Source organism: Cnephaeus nilssonii, assembly GCF_951640355.1.
Source record: "Cnephaeus nilssonii genome assembly, chromosome: 4".
Taxonomy (NCBI): Eukaryota; Metazoa; Chordata; class Mammalia; order Chiroptera; family Vespertilionidae; genus Cnephaeus; species Cnephaeus nilssonii.
In genome coordinates, this window is record NC_137075.1 from 37,314,728 (window position 1) to 37,342,353 (window position 27,626).

The window sequence follows — 27,626 nt, forward strand, 5'->3', positions numbered from 1 at the left end:
AAAGTTAAAACCAGCACAGAGAACCTCTCTGACATCAACATTTTCATTTTTAAAATACAGATCATAGAATTGGCAATCTGTAAGTACCTCTTTAATTTCCAAGTGTTTGTACATTCTTTATCCCCCTCCCCAACCTCAATGCCTTACTTGCTGGTCCTGCCTACTAATCCTCTTTATTAAAGTGTTAAGACCCGCCCCACCGCCCCCAAGCCAAGAATGGGTAATTCTATCCCAAAGGCTATTGGTCCATGAGTGAGATACATTTTAAGTACTTTTCTATTTCAATAACTTTTCTGCTCAGGGCCTCAACAGTGAGAAATTCTAAAAATCCATTCCTCCTAGAATTCTGGTATTACAGGAAACTGCCCAGTTCTCTTTATGAAAGTGTTGTAACCTAGGAGAAATTGTAACACCAGCAGGCAACAATTCCTTGCATTTCCTGCTTTGTTTTCAAAGTCTGTTCTTGCTATAGGTAATTAACTCATTTGTATGGGGCGCGAGCAAGCAGACAGCAGGTGATGCAGGGCAGAGCTTCACACCCAGGAAGTGTTTTTAGAGCACATACAGCATCATTATAAGAAGCATACAGTAATAGGATAAGGCATTTCTCTAAAGACCTTATGCCATAAACATATCATCCAACTCTCCCAAAATATGATGCCATCTCAGATGATTTTACAGAGGTCTTTTCCACCACTTCTTAGTCTACTGTATTTCATATAACCAGAATAGGAAGCCGAAAAAGCCCTGTTTGAGTGTCTCCTCTTCCTCCTCCACTTCACTGGAGCATGTGATTTGGAGATTTCCTAGTCAGGAATGTTTGCAGTTATGGCTAGTACTTTACAGGATGCTCTTTGACTAATTGAATGATCTCAACATTCATGCTCACTTTTACAAGAACCCCGTTCAGTCCTTTCTCTTTAAGATAAAAACTTTTCACAGTTCCCTGTGCTCGAGATTCTGCCTTCACATGAGATTGTGCTATTCTAAATCAGCTTTCTTTCCTCCCTGTGCCTATTTGCTTGGACAGAAGAGAGGAGCTCTCCCCCAACACTGCCCTCACCCATCCTGATGGAGGACCACTGACAACATGGACACTAGGCATGCTCCAATCATATTTTTCTTTTCCTTCTAGATATTAAAAGGCCCATGGTGGTCATTATTTAATTACTGGCAATGAAAGGGTACATTAAACCAGGTCACAGTGAGCATGGGGAGGAAGCATTTTATTTGGGAGCACTCCATCTGCCACTGGTTTACACAGTTTCCTTACAGGTTAGTTTTTCTACCTCTAGGGTGTGCTCCCTGCCTGGACTCTATGCTCGGGGATAAGGTCACATCACTCCAATGGCATGCACGTGGGCAGTCGCAAAGGAAGGAACAGGGCAACAGGAATATCTGGAGAAAAACAAAATGCCACTTAGCAACTTCTTCATGACATGAATGGAGTACAGAGCACAGAGCCATCTGACCTGCTACTCTAGCTGCCATCCTTAATTGAACTCCATACCAACTTGAGCTTCCTTCTACACATTGCCCAAGAATGAGCAAAAGCCACTGGTCCAGCAAAGCTAATTTGTTTTCAGTGTGAGAGTCCCCCAGGAGGCCAGCTCATTGTCTCTGTGCTCTGGAGTCTGTGCCTCAGTCACTGTCTGGCAGGCATGGGGCATGTATTTGATGATTCTTAGCACGGAGAGAAGAGCTCTGTTGACATCTGTTCTGAAATAGCTCCTCATCACTCTCCCCAGTCCTGTCCTTAGACTACAGAAGCTCTATGTTTCCAAATGTCCTACAGAAAACCTTGAAAAGCCAGGGCCCTGGGTAAGCCAGGAACTAGGTATTGATTTAGCCCCACTATATAAAAATAGTGAAAAAGAAGGCCTACCTATGGACTGTTCATGTCCCATAAATTTATGTAACATCTTCCTCATTGCAATAAAAGTATTTTTCTGGACTTACTAGATCCAAATGGTGGGAATCTGATAGTCCTCTTACTAGATTCATTTACATTTTTCTACCTAGCATCCCACAATAAGCATTCAGTACTGTATTCAGACAAGCCTTCAGGGAAATGAATAGGTGAATTAATTATAAGAAGGGGGATTGACATTCCTCTATTACACTGTTAACTAGAGTACGTTTTGGCTTATACAATTCTTTATGCACTGTAGTCTGTTTCACTAGATTGTGGGTATCTTGAAAAATGTATGTCTTATTCTACTTTTGGTATCCCCAATACATAGACCAGTAAGTACTCAATTCAAGTGTTTTTGAACTGACTCTCTGTGTTCCAGAAGACTATCCAATATGTGGCTGTGGTTGCAGATGAATTGCACGGAGCACCCACCTGCCCAGCTGAGTTCCTTCTCAAGTCTCCTGCTTATTGTTCAAGAGATCCTTCTTTTTTCATTATCATGGGACTCCTTCTACTTCTCTGTTAATCAATCTGGCTCTCACCCAAACATGCCTAAATAATATGCCCTGTAAGTGCATCAATAAATTTGAATTAAAAGCAATAAAGGGCATATTGGTTAAGAGTGAACACTCTAGTATAGTACTACCTGAGGTCCTGTCTCTGTTCAAATACTTATTAGCTGAATGATGTTAGGCAGGTAACTTAGTCTCTCTGTACATTAGTTTCCTTATGTGTAAAATAAAGATGTAATAGTACTTACTTATAAGGATGAACTACATTTTTATATTTAAGGAGATTAAAACAGAATCTGGTGCATAATAAGTACTCATAAATGTCAGATTTTATCCCACACAGAGAAGTAAAATCAAAACATCCATAACTCACTTAAATGTTCATTTATATAACCAACTAGAGCCCGGTGCACAAATTCATGCATGGGTGGGGTTCCTCGGTCTGGCTGGTGATGGGGGCAGATTGGGGCCATCTTGTCCAGTCCTGATCAGGGCCAATCAGGGCTGGCTGGCTGGGGGGAGGGGCTGCAGGAGGTTGGCTGGCCACAGGAGGTTGGCTGTGGGAGCACACTTACCACCAGGGGGCAGCTCCTGAATTAAGCATCTGCCCCCTGGTCGTCAGTGCACATCATAGCTACCGGCTGGTCATCCAGGTTGTCCGGTCATAACAGTTGCTTAAGCTTTTATATATATAGACTAGGGGCCCCATGCACAAAATTTGTGCAAGAGTAGGCCTTCCTTCCCCCGGCCTTCGGCACCAGCTTCCCTCCAGTACCCAGGACCCGGGCTTCCCTCTGGCCACTGGCAGGCACCTGGGACCCAGGCTTCCCTCACAGCCCCTGCTTCATCTGGAAGGTTGTCTAAAAGGATGTCTGGTCTAATTAGCATATTATGCTTTTATTATTATAGATATGTTTGAAGTTCTTATTTTGTGTAAGGATAGGCAAAACCTCTGCCCTTTAAGGCTGGTGGTCTAGTGGAATGTTGGGGAAGCAAATGGACAAAGTATGATTCAAAATGTCCACAGGTGAGTAAGAATGCATATAAAGAAGCACACCGAGTCGAATGTGCCTGGAGTACAGGAAGGAAAAGTGGGAGGAGGAGAGGGATGGGGAAGTAAGCAAAGGAAGATGAGAAGTGAGGCTGAAGAAAAGTAGGTGTAAGATTGAGAAGAGTCTTGAGTCCCCTTGTCAAGAGGTTTGGACTTTATCTTCAGAACAATGGAACACAATTAAAGGAAGTTATGCAGGAAGTGATGTAACCAAATTTTCATCTTTGAAAGATCATTGCAGGTTCAGTGTGAAGGGGGCTAGATGAAGGCAGAGAAACAAATTAGGAAATTGTTGCAATAAAGTAGTTAGGAGGTGACAATGGGATGCATTAAATCAACTGCAGTGGAGATGAAAATAAGAGAATGAATTTGAAATATCTTGAGAAGTTAGGTGTTATAAGACTTGGTGATTAATTGGATGTGGGAGATGATGAGAAATAAGTGGAAGAAGACCAGTGTTTCTATTGGATGGTGCAGAGTACAAAAAGATAGGATTCAATGAGAACAAGCCACACCAAGTGTCCAAAAGACCACAGGGACAGTAATTACTCTTGGCAAATTGTCCACTGGAATCTCTCATTTGGGCCAACAGAATGATAACGGGAGGGTAGAGAAGTTGCTCTGACTATGAATGGGTATCCCTGCAGATGCCACCAAGGTAGGGTCATCTAGGAGGAGAGGAGGAGTTTGAGAAAATGACACATATTCTCCACAAAAAGAGAATTCCTAGAGACCTAGCAAACAAAGTCACCCCAATTAACCTCACTTTCCTTTCCCATGTCCATCAAGCAGTCAGCCAGCATTTAGAGAGCACAATAATATGCATTCTGGACTGTGCTAGCAGCTGTGGGGAACAAAAGAGAAAAGTAAGACGTTTTCTATCCTTTAAGGAATTTTTAACCTTCAAGAGACAGACCTACTATACATGAGACTTTATGAAACAACGCAAAGGAATATATTCAATATGAATTTGAGGGGTATGAGTATGTCTTGTAGGACCCAGGGCCCTCTCAAAGATGTTGTGATTAGAAAAGGCCAGCCCAGTCTGGCTCTTGGCCCGAAGAGGGTTTATGTAGGCAAGGAGTTCCTGGCACACAGCAAGAACTCAAATTTTTGTTTAATAAATGAACAATATGAAAGAGTTATTCTTTCCATTGTGTGTGTGTGTGTGTGTGTGTGTGTATTCTTCTCTTTTGTTTAAAATTCCATTAGTTGAAGTAGCATTATTAAGTTATGGGCTTTACACAACCTTTTCCCTTACTTTTTCACCAAAAGAAAAAGTCAAGTACTGGGAGTATTATGAGTCAGCAAAAGAGTGAGCAAAGGAAGGAGAAAGTAGTGGATAACTCCTGCTTACTAATTTTTGTACCTATACCTCCCACGTCAGTCCCAGGACTGAGCAGCTAGATAAATGCAATTGATGTTGTGTCATATTTATGGGCTGGTGGGTTTACACGAACTCAGCCCTACTACAATGGCAGGCTACAGAGTCTTACCTGCAAAGTGAAGTAACTTCTAATGTCAATCAGGAGTGACTATGAGAACAGAGGCCAGACCTAAGGAAGCAGAGCTGAGATAGCTGAGAGAAGTGAATCTCACATTCTTGGACCCATATTATGAAGAGTCAACATAGCCCGTGGGGTGTTCTTTGGCAGATGTTACAAAAGCATCCAAACAGTGACAAGTCTGAAGGTAGAAAGCAAGGGACTCGGACAGGCCATTCTTTCCTCTGGGGTTCCATGTAAACAAGGACAGGAGCAGTGAGTATGTTAATTAAGAATCAGAAATTTTAATCCAGAATATAGGAGTACATTGGCCCTTCCATCTTTACTTTTCTTGTGTACTTCCATAGGGTTTAACAAAAACAATTTTTTTTGCAAGTTCTAGTCTACTTCGGTTAGATTATGTAAAGTGAGGAAAAATTCTTGGTCTATAAGTGAGCCAGAACATTAAAGAGAGCAAAGTGCTCCCCTGTGGCCCACAAGATGGTAGTAGGTATAATCAAGCAGGAGAACCACAAGACAGCAACAAAACTCAGGGGACAAAGCTGGGGGGTCATTGACAAACAGGACACCCCTATTCAAGAATAAGACTTGAAACTTCTGAATTTTATTAAGGAAGACTATGTCAATTGTACCCCTTCGTGCTCTCTTCATGCTGCTTGAGACTGCCTAGTCTGGGAATAAATTCTCACGGCTCTAGATTTCAAGTTGGGTGTATAAAGGGAGACTGTTCTTAAGGGCAATTTGTCCTAACAGTCAGAGCTGGTCTCAGTCTTCTACATGCTTTGAGTTTGTTCCATTTCACTGCACTGCCTTAAACAGGACTGATAATCATCTCTCTATGATGGCTCAATGTAGTCCCACTCAGAGAACATAGATGAGATGACTTCCCAAGCCCTTGGGGGTAGAAAACCATTCTCTCTTCCAGAAAATGTTCCAGCTCAACCAGGCTCCCTTGGGTACAGTGTGATGTTGGCTAAGGACCACTGTCCATGGAATAGCCTCAGGATAGCCAGAGATGGCACATGTAATTTGCATTTCAGGAGCTCTAAGCACTTTATAGACATTATCTCATCCACCTCCAGCAGACATGAGCTCATTTACAGACACCATATCTATTATTGATAATACATAATTATTTGTATTGTGTTTATACTTCAAAACTAGAGCAAGTCATTAACCAAGCTAATACCCACATCCACCCCAACCAGGTTTTATTTAAGCATTTAGGCAGTTCAGTGCTTTTAAACCTACCTTTGCCACTTCTGCTAAGTTGTTGATAGTTTATAATAGAGTTATATAGTGAACTAGAGGCCCAGTGCATGAAATTCATGCATGGGTAGGATCCCTAGGCCTGGCTGGAGATCAGGGCTGATCTGTGGGGTGACTGGCAGGGTGATTGGGGTCCCCGCTCACACCAGCCTTGGCTGGCCTGGTGCCGCCCGCTTGCCAGCCCTGCCCCCCACTGCTGCTGCCTGTGGGCTGGGGGTAGCTCCTGTATTGAGCGTCTGCCCCCTGGTGGTCAGTGATGTCATAGCGACAGGTAATTTCACCAGTCATTCCGCAGTTTGGTTGATTTGCATATTAGGGTTTTATATAGATAGACTAGAGGCCCGTTGCATGAAGATTTGTGCAATAGGCCTTCCTTCCCCTGGCTGCCGGCACTGGTTTTCCTCCAGCACCCAGGACCCAGGCTTTCGCTCCGGCTGGAGTCTTCAGTCTTCGCTCTGGCCGGAGCCTTCAGTCTTCTCTGCTCCGGCTAGAGCGCCGCTCCTGTAGCTCCTTCCACCCCCCCACCTCCCTCCTCATAGCAGGCCTCCCACCCTGCCCAGCTGCTCTGTGCCTGCATATGCAAATTAACCCACCATATTTGTTAGGTTAATTTGCATACTCACTCCTGATTGGTTGGTGGGCATCACGAAGTTATGGTCAATTTGCATACCTCTCTTTTATTAGTGTAGATGCTTAAATTGAAAGCTTCTGCAAGTCTCTGGATTTCTACGAAAACAGACAGCTTAACACATTGTGGATCAGTAGTTTTATTGCTAGCTTTACCCAATGGCCAGATAACTTTCTATTGAACAAGTACAAAAAATGTTTTACATAAATGTTAAAGGCACACTTTAAAATTAAATGCCAATTGCATTTGAAGTTATTTATTACATGTTCTTACAAGTTAATATCTTTTTAAAGTATGAGACTTTGTAAAAACACTGTGTAATATGAAGCGAGAATTCTCGTGATCTGTCTGCAATGAGTTAACAATCATTTTAGAGGTGGGTCAACTGAGATACAAAGGTATTAGGTAAAACTTCTATGGGCAAGTAGAGAAACAAGAATAGAATCCATATAACACATTTTAAATGTCTCTATTTACCTATCTATCTAAGTATTATTCTAAATGCTTATAAATATTATCTCATTTAACCCTTACCTCAACCTTTGCAGGGAAGAAATTATAGCCATTTTACAGATGAGAAAACTGGGACTCAGCAAGGTTGAAACACTTCTCCATAGTCATATGCTGTGGATAGCATTTAAATCCTGAATTTCAAACTCAACTCTTTCTGACTCATGCTGTGTCAACATTCCTGCAGAGAAGGTTCGCATCCGGACACCAAGACTACAGAATTCTATTCCCACTAGGCTACGCCCTCTGCAAACTCTTATACTCTAATAAAAACTTAAAGAATTTATATTGGGTTCTTGGCTATTTCAGAAAGAGGTCTCTATTTTGGAATGACAACTGGGAATACAAAGACTACAGACTGAAGTTGCTGGGACGGCCAGGGTGCCGGGACTTTATAAAAATCAAGATTTCTGGCAGGCAAGATCATTGCAATCTTTTCATGCACTTCCAAAATCTGAGACAAACTTTCCATGTAAGCTTTCTCTTCCCAAAGGCACCTCAACTCTGGGCATAATGGGACAGTTTCCATCCAAGGACATACATTTTTGCATTTAAATCGTGTCTATCCAGATTTTAAACATTTTGAAGGAAGAGATTTTGCCTGTGTTAAGAGCTGTTACCATGGAACAAGGTTGCAACACATAAAACTTTGCCTAGGTTTTCTATTTTTTAAATATTTTGCTATGGTAAAGCGTAGAGGGTCTTTCTGAAAATACATACAGAAACTATTCAAAACAGTTGAGTTTCAACTTTTTGCTTGATTTTTCTAACAAAAGCCATTATATGTAGACTGTAAGGTCCATAAAATTGAAAATGAATGGAAAACATTATTTTTGTGGAAGAGAAGAGGGAGATGTCAATATATATATTAAATGAAATAAAAAAGGTCCCTCCTGATGCCTGAGGAATCAAGCGCAGGAATGTGATGCTCTCAGCATCGGGCAGTCTCTAGGTGGTTCTTCATTCGAGGGATGAGGGAGCTGCCCTGGGAGGACCTAAGCTGTGGAAAATCACTAAGGCGCTGCAAGGAGACTTACTAAGCAGAATCGTTCTCAGCCACGAACAGAGCGATTACAGCATCTGATGCCATCCTGGCCTGAGGTTTACTCCAAGACAAGAGCCAGTATTCAGAAGGAAAGCGACAAAAGTTGACTATATGCAAGGAAAAGGAAGAATGTTATCAAGTTATAGAAAGGTGTTGATATTTTTTAAAATAAAAGGTTTCTACTAGGAAATTAAATATTTACTTAAGAACACTTGCTGAAACATTTTCTATGCAAGGGAAGTAACACTACCACCTAGGAGCAGGAAATCCAAGTTGCAGGCCAATTTTCCCTTGACAAAAGTCTTGCCGAAAAACGCCAACCCCAAGTGATAAAGCACTGAAAACACTCACAATCGCTGCTCCTTTACCCCATCCCTCAAATGCCCAGCTACTGGCTGTTCAACTGACACTGATCGACAGAACCATTACATCTAGCCTCTTTTAGGGAGAATGTTTATTAATTCAAGTGACAGCAACATTTGCAACATTGATTATCCTTGTAATGATGCTCAGACATTTCTCACTAGAGCTCACATAAATATAAGCTTGCTCTGGAGGCACTGATGCGGAAACTTGGTGGGTGGAAGGATCTCCTGGGTGAGGCTGCTAACATTCCCGATCCCGGGGACCCTTCTCCAGTGGGCACTTAAGGAGTATTCCAGGCCTAGCCAATGTGGCTCAGTGGACAGAGCATTGACCTGTGGACTGCAGAGTCCTGGGTTCAATTCCAGGCCAGGGCACATACCTCGGTTGCAGGTTCCCGTCCCTGGTCTGGGCATGAGGGAGGCAAAGAATCAATGTGTCTCTCTCACATCGGTGTTTCTCTCTGTCTTTCTTTGTCCCTTCCACTCTCTCTAAAAACCAATGGAAAAAATATCCTCAGGTGAAGAAAAAAAAAAAAGAACAGTAGTCCAGGTGTTCTCCAGGAGGCCTCTGACTTCTCTTTGAGAGACACTGCAGAGCACCTGGATCAAACAAGGAAAATCAAGTCCCTGGAGAGCAACCGATCCTTCTTCTAGGTCTTTTGTTAAAGGGTTCATCCAAATATAGGACTTTCTTTCAGATGAGTAACCCAATTATTTGAAATGCATGTAATTGTTGCTCTTATGATCTTGCCTCATATGGTCCCAACCAAAAATAACACCAAGGTGCCCTGGTCACCTCTATTCTGCCATGCATCAGTTATTTCTGGAAAGTTAAGAAAAATGTTACCAAGGGCCTGGCAAAAATGAGCGCTGTGAAGCTTGTGTTCTTTAAAATAAGGGGAGACCAGAAAAATCAGAGACAAAATGCTGGGCAGCGGCTTGTCTGCCTGCCTGCTGGGGGAAGCATAACTGACGGGCGGGAGGGTTGATTTGGTTCTTGATTGAGCCAAGCTTTTCTCCCTGCCTGGCATGGTCAGCTTGTTAAATAACAAAGGTGTCAAGGGCTGGACACTTGGAACACTTGCACCTGGAAAAGCAAACTTACAGAGGGGCAGCAAATAATACTGTTTATGGGCAGAGAAAACCGAAACAATGACTCTTTTTATGATCCTAAAAATATGGCCATAATGAAAACCCAGCTTAATGAGCAGCATAGGTAATGCAACGAAGTCTGTGGATAAGTACTGGGACTGTGAAGTTCCCCGTTTTCAATGGGAACTCCCCTGAGAAACCAGAGCTGTTATTCTGAAGAGCGTGCATATTAGACAAATAGCTGAGATCCGGAAAGAATAAAGGCACAGGTGAGAAAGGAGATGACACCAGCATGCATATTCCATGCTCCACAAATCAGGGGTACAGCATCCACTAGAGAAGAGCCCAGCGTCCTGGGTGGTGGAGTCAGAAGCAGGTTTGACGGGCAGCAAATCAAGGGATGAGGTAAAAGCTGAGCGGGCAGGCTGGTAGGAAAGCCTCGTCTCAGCTTACCCTTTATACTTCAGACTTGAATTCGGTTTACTTTAGTTTGGGTGGAGCATGCACCTCCCACGTGTTTCCTTCTGTTTTGCTCACACTCTCCTCTCTTTGTACCGATGATGTGGTTGTTAAGGAATTCAGAAACCATGGTGAGGCTTTTCCCTATCACCCAGCAGTGGTATCTGACAGCTGCAGGACAGGAGACTTTTCATTGCGCCCAGAAAGGGAAGATTGAGGAAAGCATTATGAGGCGCCCACGAGAGCTGAGAAAATGCCAAGCTGGAACTGAAGGCTGACAGAGAGAAGGGAGACACTGGGTGCCCAAGGAAGTGCTGTCCCCTGAGGCGCAGCTGTTCCCAGTATCACTTGTTTGGAAAAACCCCACTGTACTGGGACCTCCCTGACTGCATTGCCAGCTCCGTGGGGCTCATGGACTCATGATCTGAAGTAGGCACACAGCTCAGAACAACAAAGGGCAAGACAGCATCTTGGTTTCCAAATGGTTTAAAATTCCCCCCATTGCTTCCTTCCCACTCTCAGATAGAATCCAAATTATAGTGTGGAGATGCAGTTTTTATTTTTTGCCCCTACATGGAATTTTTGCTTCAGTAGAAATAGGCATATCACTATAAACTAAGTTCTGGATTAAAACATGTTTAGCAGGAATATATGAATAGATGCTCATTAAGGTTGCAGTTTTAAAAATCTTTGTGGAAGTAAATAACAGTTATAAATATTTTTCTACAACATTGGAAAAGCCCTTCTATACCCCCATGTTAAACTAGACCCACCCTCTAACTACCTCATAGTATCTGAGCTAAACTCCTACTACTAGATGTTTACATTTGCAAGAATTAGCATTACATGCAAGGATTAGTACTACATGCTTCCCTTTGGAAGGGGGCATGTATTTCTCATCACAGATATTTTTTATATATTTTTATTGATTTCAGAGAGGAAGGGAGAGGGGGAGAGAGATAGAAACATCAATGATGAGGAAGAATCATTGATCGGCTGCCTCCTGCATGCCCCCTACTGGGGAATCGAGCCGGGCATATGCCTTGACCAGGAATTGAACCATGACCTCCTGGTTCATAGGGAGAACCTCAACCACTGAGTAACACCAGCCGGGCTCATCACAGATATTTTAAACATGCACCTAAAGCAGGGATTTAGAACTGCCAGTCAGTAGCTACATGAATTAAAAACGTTCACTTAATAATAAGCACTGCTTCAGTGGATGGTAACAGAGAGACCTATCACCTCACTAGGGTGCATCTTCTTTAATAGCATCACCCTCACCAGGAAGCATCCAAGTATGGAGGATGGGCAATCCTCAAAATGCTTTAGTTTTGGTGGATATCTGTTGAATCTCGCTCTTTCCAAACCTTCCCCCATTGAAGTCACTCAGGGCATGAGCCAGTTCTGATCAACACAAGAAAAGCATGAGGAGACTCAGTTTCTTCCTACTTGAACCCAACCCATCACGCTGCATCTGGTGAAGCTGGCCAGGAAATCGCATGTCAAATACTGCCTCTGCCAAACCATCCAAGGTCACACGGCTGGGCCTTCACTTGAGTTCCTTTCCTCAGCTCCACTAGGAAACCCAGGTTACTGAGGGTCCCCACCCATGAGAGCAGATTGTGACCTTTCCTTTCTCTTCCCCTCCCGGATAATCAGGAGTTACCTCCAGTACATAATGGTTAATTTGGTGCCATGAAAGAGAATGAACATACTGATGGAAACTAAGGAAGCAATGTCACATCTCAGAAAAGTTAAGTCCTTGCTCATGGTGACCTTAGCAAAGTTTGTCAGACACTATGAAGATTAATGCTTCAAATTAGCCAGTTGCTCTCCAGTGCTATCTGTCCTTACGTTCTCAGTGAACAAGATGGAGATGAAAGCTGTGTTTGGCTTCCTATTAAACTTACACATTTTGGGAAAGAAGCAAGTACATTCATTACTATAACAATTGGAAACTTTCCATGGCAGGCTGCAGGGAAGTGAACGTGATGCTAATGAAATCAAGGTCCTAGCTTTGCTTCATTTTGTGATGACTTCTGCACACCTAAGTTGGCTGGCTACTAGTACTTTGTCAATACTTAGTCAGACAAGGAAACAGGTGTTTAAGGCTGATGACTACAAATTCAACCCTGCCAAAATTTCTGAAAGTGTGGTTTGAGGACCACCTCGCTATAAGAATCATTCAGGAGTTTATTTCAAAAAAATAAAAGCTGACTTCTGGCCCTACCCCAGACCAGGATGGGGACTGAAGGATATGCTCACTCACGTTTAGGAACGGCTGCCCTTCTGGGCAAATTCTGTGCCAAAGCCCCTGATGCTGGCCGGGCTTATGATCTTTAAGGATAAAGCATTCTTGACATAACTTCCTTGGAAATTGGGTAGTGATCAAATCTGCAGCACTACTAAGTTTTCAACTTGAAACATGATGGGAGGAAATTGTGGACACTCTCTCATGAACATCAAAAAGTTCTCATCTTTCTTGGCTGTATTTTTCACCAAAAAGTAATACCCTTTAGCTGTTTACTAGAGGCTTTGCTAAAGGATAATATTGTACCTCCTGCATTCACTCAGTCTCAGAGTTGCATTAAATATTAAAAACCCTCCTCACCTTTATTTAGGTAAAAGAAGTGAAATTGTTTGAACCTAGATTCCACAGCTAATTAGGGTAATAATTCACATTTCAAATAGCAAGTGACTGCTCTTGGGATGGAAGAGGTGGGGTAGAGATCAATTATTCCACCCTCTGTTCTCTCAGAGTGCACCTGAACCACCCAGAAGATGTGATAATCTGTTCTATTTTGAAGTAGAAATATTTTGGGATGTACAGGGAATTGCTAAAATAGGCCTGAGGCAAAATCCTTGATGAAAGAGCTCCAATAAAACATGGGTCATTAGGTCTATTTTTTTTTTTTTAATTTTGTCAACCATTCCATAGCTGGAGAACAGCTGTTTGAGAGAGGTGTCCAAACAGCTTTCTTGTACCAGTTGTCCTCATCTTCTAAAGGCTTTGGATAGAGCTGAGCTGAGTTTAAGTAGAATGGAAGAAAACGATTTGAAAACATCCTAACAGAGAAAGCACATAAGTCCTGGAATGACTGCATTAGGAACACTTAAAAAAAATCATTCTCTGAATTTGAATGAAGAAAAACAAAATAATTCTCCACAGTATTCTGAATTACTTAAAATTGCTGCGTGTCAGGAAATTAAGAACAAACAAGGTATTGTTTGCCAGTGATTCAGAAAATTCTCCAGTTCACATAGTTTGTTCAAGTCACTATTTAGAAAGAATAAAATGATCGAATAAACTACTGAAAAAGAGAAGTAAAGTTGTCAATTTAAATGTCTGAAAATTAGCCTGGCCAGCATAGCTCAGTGGCTGAGCACTGACCTATGAACTAGGAGGTCATGGTTTGATTCCTGGTCAGGACACATACCCGGATTTCGGGCTTGATCCCCAGTGGGGGCGGTGTGCAGGAGGCAGCTGATCAATGATTCTCTCCCATCATTTATGTTTCTATCTCTCCCTCTTCCTTCTTCTATAAAATCAATAAAAATATATAAAAAACAAATGTCTGAAAATTTTAATTCTAAACATTTCCTTTATAAAACTCTTCTTGTGTGGCAGGCAGGCAAGCAGACCTGAGCTGCTATTCAGCATAACATTTTATAGCAAGTTGGAGGGAGAGCAAAACCAGATCTCTTAAATCACTATCCAGTGTTCTTTATAATAATAGTTTGATCTGTGAATTAGGACGATTTGCATAACTTCAAAAGATCGTGTAAAAAGTCCTAACTGTGACTTAAGTTTCATCAGTAGGTTTTAAAATACCCATGGGGGGGAGGGGGAAAGATACATGTGACATGGCTTGGGTACTTAAGACTCAAGTTCTAACACAAAGGCAATGAATGCAGTGTTTTTCTTCCATGGAAAAAGCAACAACCAGAAAAGAGACATTCTCCTAATCACAGAAAAAGAAAAACAGGCAAGTCTTTGTGATCTAATTAGTAAGTTCAGGAGTTAGTGGAGGACAAAAAAAATACTGCTAATTGAGACCAAAATAGCAGCTATTAGGTCTGAAGAGCAAAGTACTAAGCGTGGCGGAGGAGCGGGGGGTATGAATAATACCTGCTCATAATTCACCGGGGGCCAGTTGCCTGCTGTGAAAAAGTAAATGACAAATGGACAGCAGAGCGGCAGTGCCACCTTACACACTGAATAAATTCTTTGTGAAGATTCCCAACACTAAGGTACAGACTGTCTTTAAGTAAAAAGAGGGGCTGGTATTGCCTCAAGCAGATAAGTTATCATGACAGCATTAATAACTCAACTAGGAAGGAGGACAATATAGATGAGGAGAGATCTCAGGGTTAAAAGGTTGGACTTTATTTTTTCTTTTTAACTAGGTCCTTGGGGCCAGCAAATGATAAATGCATTAATAAATTTGACGTGTATTGTACTTGACTTTTATGCTATTTCTTTGAATTTGTTTCCCTTCTCAACATTGGATTATAAGTAATAACAGAGCATGTGGTTCAATTGGATGTAGAAATAAAACTGCTGGGAAAAACAGTCTAGCTGTTATTTGGGAAGATCTGGAAGATGGAGCCATGTTTTACAGAATCTGAGCACAGTTAGGATTGTACTCCGGCCCTTCAGCTTGATGAATTCACATGTAGACCAACATGCTGTAGAGATTTCAGAAGGAGCATGGCTCTGCCAGCACCTTTATTCCAGGTTCTATTCTGCAGAACTGTAAGATAATAAATTCCTGTTGTTTTAAGACACCTAGTTTATGGAAATTTGTTACAGCAGCCCTAGGAAAGTAATGTGCTATATGAATAATCTATCCTATTTTATGGCCTCTCAGTTATTTTGCTTCCTGTTGTCAATGATATTCCACACTCCAGTTCAGCCACTCTCTATCCTGATCATACACCTGGGGCCTGTTTTCAGCCAAAATGTTCCACTCCAAAACCTCTGATTGACACACTCCACTGTCTACCCATCCACTCATCTTCCAGCTTGCTTGCTTGCTCACTCAATTACTCTCATCACTATTTATATCCCTTTGCAATACCATTCTCCCCTATCTTTAGTTCTCTCCTCAATCAGCTTAAATTCCAGATTTCATGGTCCAGTTGCCTAAACTCTCTTGCCCCTTTGTTGTCTATTACACTCACTTGGCAACACATTAACTGGCTAAATTTAACTAGCCACCTTCTTCATGACTATGCTGGAACTGCTGAGGGCTGCTGCAGAAAATTGGTAGCACTAAAAATTCCTGGTTACCAACCGCAGCTGGCTGTCAATGTTGGGCCAGCAATCCTACTACTCTTCTCTAGGCAGCTTACTCTCCAAAATTTCTTCACAAAACCTACAGATCTACTTCCATCCTTGCCTTCTTTCTTTCTATTAAATGGAATAGGAGTTCTTCCTCTACTTAAGGCCAATGCCTTATCTCTGTTCTTAATAACAATCATTTCCACTATGTCATCAATTTTCACACTAAACCACCCCTTCCCTCACCTGTATCTCCTTCTTCTCCTTCTCCACTTGTACTTTCCCTCCAGCATTTAAACATGCTTACATCTTTCCTATTACAAAAATCCTTCCACCTTCAGACCCTCTCCAGCTATCCCTCTCTTTCTTTCAGAGATGTCTGCAATGGTTGTCTTTATTCTACTTTTCTCTTACTCTTCTATGCTGCTAAATTGGTTTCTGCCCTAATAAACCCATTGAAAGGGCTCTCACCAAAGTTGCCATTGGCCTCCATGTCACATACTCCATCCTATTACTTGATCTCCAAGTGGCATTCTATTGACTATGCTTCTTCTTGACACTTCCCTTGATTTCTGTGGCTTCTCTGATATTTCACATGGCTATTTTCCCTCTTATTTCTCAGAATTCTTTTCTTTATTCTCTGTGTTGTGTTTCTCTTCCTTCCCTCATTATTTATTTATTTATTTATTTATTTTTTAAATATATTTTAATTGATTTTTTACAGAGAGGAAGGGAGAGGGATAGAGAGCTAGAAACATCGATGAGAGAGAAACATCGACCAGCTGCCTCCTGCACACCCCCTACCGGGGATGTGCCCGCAACCAATGTACATGCCCTTGATTGGAATCGAACCTGGGACCTTTCAGTCTGCAGGCCGACGCTCTATCCACTGAGCCAAACCAGTTTCGGCCTCATTTTTAAATATTAACTTATTCTAGGTCATCCTCTCTTCTTAATCCACATTTCCCCCACTCACTCACATTGCTTGATTTACTACCCTTAAGCCAACAACTTTTCCATCTCAACCTCTCTTCTAAACTCCCGATTCACATATCTAAATGTCTATCAAAATTTCCTCTTAAATGTTTTCCAGGCCTTTTAAATTTAGTATATCCAATATTCAGTTTATAAGCATCATCACCACCATTTATTCTAACTTTTTCCTTCCTAAATACACCCCATTTTACTAAATAATATACCTTCTATAGGCAGCTAAAGCCCATAACACTAGAGTCACACCTGACTCCTCTTACCTTAATCCCTTTACCATCCTATGAATTCCATTAATTATACCTATTAAATTTAATCCCAGTCTATTCATCATTGTTTTACTTATGAGGAACCTACACAGCTTCCACAAGTTCATGTTTTCCTCAGACAATAAGCCCTTGTTCTTGTTCAGCCCCATCCTTACTTCAAAATCTGTGCCTTTACCTCCTGGCTTTTCTTTTGCATATGCCAAAGCTATACTCAATTTAATGCCCTCAGTATCATTTGTTAGTTCCCTCTCTCTTTTTCAACCTCAATATCTCCTTTTCTACAGCCTCCTTCCTCTCTGCCTAGAAACATGCTTGTGTTTCTCATCATGGAAACTCCTTCTTTACAACCTAGATTCTGCTTCAAGACTATTTTCTTTTATGACTCAGCTCCTTTCAAGAGTAGCAAACACTCACTGATGAGGTTCTGGTCCAGGTGATGATGGAGAAGCTCAAAATATAATAACTCTCCTGACAATAACAATTATCAACCCCAGACAAAATTTTAAAAATAACTGTTTGCAGGCACTGGGAAGCTGGAGGGAATATGGCTCTTGAAAGATGGGAAGCTAACTAGGTGATATCCACATTTAACTAAATCCCACTCTGCCTGCCCCATTCCCCTCTGCACTCCTCTGTCCATGGATCCCTTGGGGGATAGATCCAATAAAAACAAATGAACAAACAAACAAACAAACAAACAACTTGCTATGCAGTCAGAGGTCTTAATTTGAGGCTGTCAAAATGTCTGGAAATTAAAGAAGAGAATGCTAGAAAGAAGGGAATCACCATAGACAATAAACCCCCAAATCAGCATACTAATTCCCCTCAAATGTTTTTCAACTCATCAGCTATACAGGCAACACTCTAAGTATCTGATGGAAAGAAACAGCTGCAGTGCGAAATTGAGTAGAAGTTTCAGCAGCTACCAGTTTTGAAGTGTCAAAATTTGGTGTTCAAGTCTTGCTATATAGAGGGAGTTAGGAAACACTTCAGGATTTTCATTAAAACCCAAGAAGGCTACATCCCCGGATCAATGATGATACCTTAGAGTTAAAGGCAAAAATAAAATAGACCGAACCTCTACACGATCAAGGAAATCTCACCAGTAATTTAACTGACTGCCAGAAAAAAACACATTACTCTTCAGGGGAAGATGAAATAAACCAGAGTAACATTACCTTCAAGGTGTAGTATACAATTACTATACATTCAAATTAATAGGAAAATGTGATTTATACTCAAGAGAAAAAAATAGTCATTAAAAGCAGACCCACAAACAACCCAAGAACTACTATAAATATGTTAATAAATTAATGAGAAAAGTGGGAATAATGTAGAAGAGAATGAGAATGTGAGGAGAATATGTAAAACCTTAGGAATAAATTAATGGAAATTTTATAATTTATAACATTTGATTCACTGGAGAAAGTTAATAGCACATTTACATTAAAAAAGAAGAATCAGTAAAAATTAAGTCAACAGAAATTATTCAAGCTGAAAAACAGAGAGAAAAATTGTTTAGGAAATTATGAACAGTTTTAGTGACATATGGAATAATATAAAACAGTTTAATATATAAATAATTGTGGCAGACAAAATATTTTAAGAAATAATGGCCACCCAAAGTTCCAAACTTAATAAAAAGAAATACCAAAAAACAAGCAATCCATAAAGTTCAGCAACACCCAGTCAGGATGAATACAAAGAAAATTACCCTCAAACACATCATTCCAACTTCTGACAATTAAAGATGAAAACCTTCCAGAGTAAAAGACATTACTTACAGTGGAATTGATAACTAATTTTTCATTTAAAAAAGAGGCCAAAAGACAACAAAATACCATCTGTAAAATGCTGAAAGAAAAAAGTCAAACCAGGATTTATATCCAGAGAAAAAAATCCTTCAAAAATAGAGACAAAATAAAAACGTTCTTAGTGAAACAAAAATTGGGCAAGTTTGTCTCCAATTATAAGAAATACTAAAGGATATCCTTCAGACTAAAGGAAGATGCTATCAGATGGAAATCTAGATATAGAGGAAAGAATGAAGAGCACTGAAAATGGTAACCATATGGTATAAAAGTATATTTTTTTTCTTTTCTTAATTTTTTAAAAAGACAAGTCAGTCTTTAAAACAAAGTAATAAAACACTGCACATTATATAACATACATGATAATAATAGCACAAAAGGTCTAAGGAAAGTGGTATAATATTAATTCAAGGGAGATTGTAACAAGTTAAAAATTCATACTGTAATCCCTAAAGGAATTATAAAAAAAATAATACAAAGAGGTAGAACTAAAAAGCCAATAAAGGATATACTAGTAAAGTGAAATACTTAAAAATACTTGATTTATCCTAAAAAAGACAGAAAGGGAGAAACAGAGGAACAAAAACTAGAGGGACAAAATAAAATAAATAGCAAAGATGTGGACCAAAAACCCAATAGTATGAATTGTTACAATAAATGTAAATGAACTGAATCAATATATAGAAAAGGCTAATATGCAAAGTGTCCCTGCGGGAGTTTGACGGGGAGCTCTATTGCTTGCTATGATGTGTGCTGACCACCAGTGGGCAGCATGGAATGAAGGAAGGCCCCAGCCAGCAGCTGGCAGCCAGGGAATGGAGGCCCCAGCTGGCAGCTGGAAGGCCCCAATTGGCCCTGGTCACCAGCCAGGCTTGTGTACGAATTTTGTGCACCAGGTCTCTAGTACTCTAATAAAATAGCAGAGATTTTAAATGGTGGGCAAAAGCAACACCTAACTATATGCTGTTTATAAGGGACATACTTTAAATATCTATAATAATAAAAGCATAATATGCTAATTAGACCAGTCAGCCAAATGACCTTCTGGATGTCTTTCTGGATGTCCTTCCAGATGAAGCTGCAGTGGCGGGGGCTGGGGCAGAGGTGGTTAGGGGTGATCAGGCAGGCAGGCGAGCGGTTAGGAGCCAGCAGTCCCGGATTGTGAGAGGGATGTCCAACTGCCAATTTAGGCCCAATCCCACAGGGATCCCTGGCAGTCGGACATCTTCCTGAGGGTCCTGGATTGCAAGAGGGTGCAGGCCGGGTTGAGGGACCCCCCCAAGTGTACAAATTTTGTGCATCAGGCCTCTAGTCTATATATATAAAAGTCTAATCAACCGTTATGACCAAACGACTAGAATGACTGGAACGACCAGTTGACCAGTCACTATGATGTGCACTGACCACCAGGGGGCAGATACTCAATGCAGGAGTTGCCCCCTGGTGGCCAGTGCGCTCCCACAGCCAACCTCCCATGGCCAACCAACTGCTCGTGGTCTCTCCCCCTGGCCAGCCAGCCCCCATCGGCCCCTGGTACTAAACCATTTGTAGGCGATGTGCTTCTGGGTTAGAGTTTCATTTGTAGCAGAGCAGCTCCCTCATGGCGATCTATGAAAGTCAGCCCTCAACACAAGGTTTTGTCTCGTTCTCATCCTCTCCCTTCCCCAGGGGCCATCCACCCTCTGTGGTGGCAGCATGGTGGAGAGGGAAGGAGGAGAGGGAGGAGGTGGGGAAACACACGGAGGCAGGGCGCCGATGGCGGCGTCAGCATCCGTTCCTTCCACTCCCAGCCCGGTGACCGTTGCCTCCTCTCCCATCCCTGCTGGCGCCTTTGGTCCCCGGGCTGGGAAGGGGAACCAGGGGTAGGTGGTGAGGGATGCGACCCCTTTCCCAGGGGGGCCGAGGGCCGGCTCCCTCCTCGTGGCTGGCTGCCAACATCCTGCAGTCCCTCCCTCTGTCAATCTCTCCAGCTCCAGGCCCCAATTGGCCTGGCCCTGATTGGCCCTGATCGCTGGCCAGGCCTAGGGACCCCACCCATACACGTATTCATGCACCAGGCCTCTAGTAAATTTATAAAGACATAAACAAGTTGAAAACAAAGATACAAAACAAATCCCACACAAAGAGTAAGCATAAGAAAGTTTGTGGCTATATTAATATTAGTCAATGTATATTTTATGACCAAGGATACACAGGGACATTTGATGATGACAAAGGGTTGACTCATCAAGAAAACAACCAAAAATATTCCTAAGTATATATGAACTTAAAAATGAGCTTTAAAATGTATGCAATAAAAGTGACAGAGCTAAAAGGAGATAATAACAGTTGAACACCTCTCTTTCAGTAATTGATAGAACAAGGAGGTATAACTTACTAAGGCTATATAAAGATCTAACACCACTATCAACCATCATGATCTTCATAAAACACTACATTCAACAACTAGAGAATACACGGGTGTGTTTTTTTAAGTACACATGGAACATTCACCATGGTAGACCATATGCTGGACTATATAATAAGTTCCAATTAATTGCAAAAGGATTGAAATCATTCAGAGTATGTTCTCTGACCATATTAAAATTAAATTAGAAATCAATAACAAAAAATCTATACCCTGTTTTATTTTTAAAACCATTCATTCATTGCTTAACCCTTTTCATCTCACTTATTCTAATTCTTCATTATATTTCACTTTTAAAGGTCACAAATGTCCTTCTAATCCTTAAATTCAGGCCTTTAACCTATTTAATTAATTGATTCAGTACATGGGAAACCTGAGTTACACAATGGTTCCTGAGGACCTAATGTGTGTCTGGCCTCTGCTGGGGATAATGAAGGTGATTGCTTAAATGGTACTTTTGGTGTGTCAGGCACTGTCATAAGCCCTTTACAACTGACCCTGAATAACACAGGTTTGAACTGGACCCACTTATATGCATATTTTTCTCAATAAATGTATTGGAAGTTTTTTTTGAAGATCTGCAACGATTTGAAAAAACTCGTAGATGACCTTTATGATTTTCTTATCTCAAGCTTACTTTATTGTAAGAATATAGTATATAACATACAAAACATGTGTTAATTGAGATTATTAGTAGTTAAGTTTTTGGGGAGTCAAAAATTATACACAGATTTTCTTTTCTTTGTTGAGAGAGAGAGAGAGAGAGAGAGAGAGAGAGAGAGAGAGAGAGAGAGAGAGAGACATTGATTTGGTATACCAATTATTTATGGATTCATTGGTTGATTCTTATATGTACCCTGACTGGGGATCAAACCTGCAACTTTGGTGCTTGGGGATGATGCTTTAACTAACTGAACTACCCAGCCAGGACCTATACACGGATTTCCAACTGTGCGGAAGTAAGAGGCGTCAGCACCCTTAATCCTTGTGTTGTTCAAGGGTCAACTGTATAATTATGAAACTGAATATTCATAATGATCCTATGAGGTGGATACAGTTTTAAAGATAAAGTAACTAAGTCAAGAAAAGGGAAGTCATTTGCCCACATCACAAACCTATTAAGCAGTGGAGTTAGAATTACCAGCCCAGGAAGTCTAGCTCCATGGCCATATTTCTTAACTGCTGTACTGCAGTCTTGGACTTCAGTGCTCCCAGAATGGTGGAGGACAGGTAAAAAGACAGTTAAACCATCATAATTCAATGTAGCAGATGTTCTGACTTCCCCAATTACAGTATATCTGTACCTTATATACTAACACACAGGCATTTAGTAATCTGACTATCCCCTTTTATAAATTTATTTTCTAGAAAATATATAATTTCTTTTATATCATAAAAAATTAGCTATAAAACTTTAACACTGCTTCATGTGCTCTCTCAGAACATTTGTATTGTAGAGGTTTGTTGGATTTAAGCAAAATACATATTTCTAACTTTGGAATGTCAGGCATTTAGAGGACAGATGCTGGAAGGCTGTGGGAGGGGAATGAAGAGCTGCCCAGGTATCCTTAAATTCTAACCACATGGAGAAATAGGTCTTCTTTAGCCTTAAGTTGGATCTATGATACTTTTATTGCTGAGTATTATAGAAATTAGAGATTTGAGATTGGAAAGAATCTCAAAGAAAGTCATTGGACTGTCTAAAGTCTTGTTCCTTTCTTGTGGGATTGTAAGGAATACATGAGAGTATGTTGGCACCCACTGCAGTACAGGGCATATAGAACATGATCCTGATAAATGTAAAAAAGAAAAATTCAAAATTTCAACTTGTCTCTTTATATTACATGACAAGGGCGATTTTTGTAAAAAGTTTTATGCTAGTTTGGCCTTTCATAAGGCTTCAAGCCCATCTACACTAATAAAAGAGAAAGATGCAAATTGACCATATCTTCGCAACGCCCACCAGCCAATCAGGAGTGAGTATTCAAATTAACCCAACAAAGATGGTGGGTTAATTTGCATACACAGGCACCTAGTGGCCGGGGGCGGGACGCAGATGTTCTGCATGCCCCAGCCGCTCAGAGCCTCTGCGCAGCGTGGGAAGGCAGAAAGGCGGCTCCGGGCGGAGGAAAGGCGGAGCTGGCAGCCAGGGGAAGGAAGGCCCACTCTTGCATGAATCTTTGTGCATCAGGCCTCTAGTAGAAAATAATACACACTAAAATACCAATCGGAAGTTCAGTGTACAACACCAGGCTGAGCCTCTGTCACTGCAAATTTACACAGACTTAGTTATTTAGGAGTAAACAGTAAATCTATTTCTGAGTAAAAGATAAAGATAATAGAAAATAAGTTATTTTTAGCCTAGAATTCTATCACAATTTATGTTATCTGCAAAATGATGTTTGCAAAATCACAGATGTTTAATCCAGGGTCTTAAGAGCCTATACAACTTTTCAGAAACCATAGCAGACTGCTCTTCATTTTCAAAAGGAGGTGAAGACAACAGGAACAAAATTTCTCCTGAAAATGTTCAGTTTGAATATTGGATTTGAAACTGAAATTCTATTTTGAATAAACCATAATCAAGAAGACAGACAAAGTGTTCCCCAACAGAGAGGTGGACCTTCATTCTGAGACACCCAGAGCCCAAGGACTTTAGACTATCACTGGCTTTTCAAGGACACCAGGGTAAATTGTTTCACTTCATCAATTTCAGTTTTATCATCACTAAAATCAGCAAAACAAACAAATGACTCTTGGTCTAAAAAGTTCCCATATTCTTCCTACATTTTGCTGATGATTTAAAATTAAAGATGGTAGAAATAATGATTTAGAAAGGTGTTGATGTTCCCCAAACATCTGACAAGGCCACAGTGGTTTAATAATTGTCATCAATGAAGATTACTGTGGGATATGGCTTATGAAATTCTTTTCCCCTTCTGCATGAGAATTCGACCTTCAGTTAGCTGTCCAATTTTGTTTTTTGGGACAACCTGCTAAAGTTGATATGTTAATTATGTTGCTAGGGAACATTGCTTACAGTAAAAATGATCCCTGATTGGTATCTTGATTCTTGACTGGGAACACTACCAGTACATTATAGCAGTGGTTCTCAACCTTTCTAATGACGCGACCCCCAACCATAAAATTATTTTCGTTGCTACTTCATAACTGTAATTTTGCTACTGTTATGAATCGTAATGTAAATACCTGTGTTTTCCGATGGTCTTAGGCTCTAGCAGCGCCATTGGAAAACACAGGTATTTACATTACGATTCATAACAGTAGCAAAATTACAGTTATGAAGTAGCAACGAAAATAATTTTATGGTTGGGGGTCACCACAACATGAGGAACTGTATTAAAGGGTCGCGGCATTAGAAAGGTTGAGAACCACTGCCGTGTAGGAAGCCATATCTTTGTGACTCCCCAAATATGAAGACTCTTATAGCTGGTGTGGTCCTTTGTTGAGAGCCCCAAAACTATTATAAGATACATTGGTTCCTGTGGTGCATGAGGCTTTTAAGCCATAGTTATTATTATACCTGTCTGATATAGACCTCTCTCTTTGCACCTGAGCTGTCACCTAGGGAGGATGGGTGGGAGGTGGGGAGTGGGAAGATTCAGAAGCCAATGCCTGTACCACTGCAAGAATCCTTAGGAATGCCTTACACTTCCCAGCAGGCAAGCTGCAGCTCCTGTTCCACTGAGCAGACTGGTGCCAAGTGATCTATGAGAATCTTTTGAGTCTGGATGTTAAGTATAACAAAACAAGATCTCTTGGTGGAAGCTGCAGATACACAACAGATCACACACACACACACACACACACACACACACACACACACACATACACACAAGACCAGAGGAAAAATAATTAATCCTGGTTCCTGGGAACAGATGTTCTACTAAAAAATGACAGTAAATAAACATTTGCTGCTATCATAAATAAAATAAAGAAGCAATGTTTTTCTCCATGATTCCTAGTCTTGATATAATTCTGAGTCTTTCCTACAAAACAAGATGCTTTTTAATTCCTGTAGCTGTGCTTAGTTGGAAAGGACACTGAACGATGGTGTATCCATCAATTGACATCTGTAGTTTCAGGAGAAGGGTGGGCCATGGCATATGGGAATCAAAGTGACAAGAGCTCTCCAACGCGCTAAGTAGTCTCCATGTGTGCAGCGAGTGTTGATATTCTTATACTTTTGCTTCTTATTCTTCTACCATCTCTCTCATTGCTTCAAGAGGACCTCCTTTTCTCAGGGCTTGTACACTAAAAGTATACTTTGACAACCTTATCTCATCCTTTCTTTCTCTGAGGTTTGTCTTCTCCTTAGAGTGCATCTCAATTTTCTCTGAGTTTCAACTAGATTTAAAAACCCTTGATTAGGAAAGCTCAAGGTCACTGGTTGACTCTGATAAGAGCAGTGGTTAATGTCTGTGCCTCATGCCCAGTGCCAGGCTTGGGAATATACTTTCTCACTTCATTGCAAGAAGTGATCTTACATTAGCTTCCAAGAACCTAACAATGGCTTAGCTAGCTGTATATTGGATGGTAGAGAATTAGGTGAGATATTTAGTGAAAAGGGAGGGGACATACCAGAGGGATGTTTGCATAGCTGTAGCTGACTGCAGGAAAGACTAAGGACACAGAAAATGTGTTCATCTAGCAGGCTGCTGGCAGGAATGGTGACAAAAATTTCCGAATACCTACCTACTCTAGCCTTTCTATGAACTTGACCCTGTTTTTCTGTGAGAAGCTCTTATAGTGCACTTTCCTTATTACTATGTGTAAAGAGGCATACACTCAAGAAATCTTTTTAGGAAAGCAGTTTAATACTGTTCATGCTCCTGACACCATTATTTCTACCTCTGGACACTTACTTATTCCAGGAAGCAAAAGTAAACCAATGACACCACATGCATGAATTTTTTTTTAATAACCAAGAACCATTATTTTTATACCTAGGGCAGTGGTCGGCAAACTGCGGCTCTGTTGACTAATGAGTTTGCCGACCACTGACCTAAGGGATACAAAGCATTTTTAGGTTATGAGATACAGTTGTTTTTAATCTGCTTTACACTGTGTGGTTTAGGAAAGATTAAATAACAATATCCAATGGTTATACAGAATTTACAATGTACTAGGCAACTTACATGTGCTATGTACTTCACATGTATTAACTCCTTTAATCCTAATGACAACCTTATTAGGTAGTTACTACAAAATTCCCATTAAACAGATGAAGAAACTAAGCTCAGAAAGGTCCTGGCTTACCTGCTGCATGATGGAGACAGGATTCAAACTCTGCCAGTCTGGCACCAGAGCCTGTGCCCTACACCTCTGTCCCATGCCCCACTCAATGGATGATTAGAAAATGGTAGCAGTGGTTTCTAATTCAGGCCAACACTCCCCTGTATCAAACTGCACCTCATTCTGGCAGATGAGAAAACTGAAATCAAGGCTGAGTGACTTTCCCATAGTCAGATGATAAAAAAAATCACATCTGTAATACTCTCAACAATATAATAAATTTTAAAAAATGGTTCTGCAAGAAAAGCTGAGCCTGGAGGGTGTGGTGGTTGGCTGTATGTCAATTTGATTAGGCTACAGTATTCAGTTGTTTAATCAAACACCAATCTAGGTTTTAATGTGAACATATATTTCATCAATGTGATTAATATCTATAACCAGTTTATTTTACAGGTGATTGCCCTTGATAGCATGGGTGGGTCTCACCCAATCAGAGGTCTTAACAATAAAAACTAAAAGAAGACAATTATACCTGAGACAGCATAACTCCTGCCTGAACTTCCAGCTGATCTGACCTAATAGATTTCAGACTTGCCAGTCCCAAAACTACATGAGTCAATTTCTTAAAATAAGTCTCTATCTATCTATCTATCTATCTATCTATCTATCTATCATCTATCTACCATCTATCTATCTATCCATCCATTTATCCACCTACCCATTTACCCACGCACCCTCCCACCCAGCCATCTATCTAGAGAGAGGGAGAGATTCTATTTGTTTTCTTTCTCTAGAGAACCCCAACTGATATAAGTATTTTGCCAGGACTGAGAATGCTGAGCACACAGATCTACTTGACATACAGATCATAAAAAGCAGAAACAATCCAAAAATGCAAGAAGAATAGTTTGGCTGAAGAGACATGACATCACATGCTATCACACAGGGAGGGACCAGAACAAAATATTCTCTCTGCCCCCAGGTCACAACAGGCAGACAGTTACAACAGTCTCAGCACAGTCAAAACTCAGAGTGTTGTGCTTGCTACGAAACACAGGCCCCAGTCCCCATGAGTCCCCATAGCAATAAATGACAGCTGGCAGTTAAGAACACACACTCAGATTTCTAGGAATTAATAACAAGAAAAGGAGTTCTGGAAGTATTAAAAGAACCTCCTCCATGAGTTCTGACGGTGATCTCAAGGCCTCCCTATGTCCTGGTGAACACAGACAGACAAGGCCCTCTAATGCTTGCC

At 40.9% G+C, this 27,626-nt stretch overlaps 1 protein-coding gene across 3 annotated transcripts in view; it reads right to left on the bottom strand.

The window, feature by feature from the left end:
- Window positions 1–27,626, bottom strand: part of RYR3 (ryanodine receptor 3) — a gene marked incomplete at its 5' end in the record, with an annotated part of 535,717 nt that overhangs the window by 335,996 nt on the left and 172,095 nt on the right. The gene's annotated exons all lie outside the window — the stretch shown is intronic.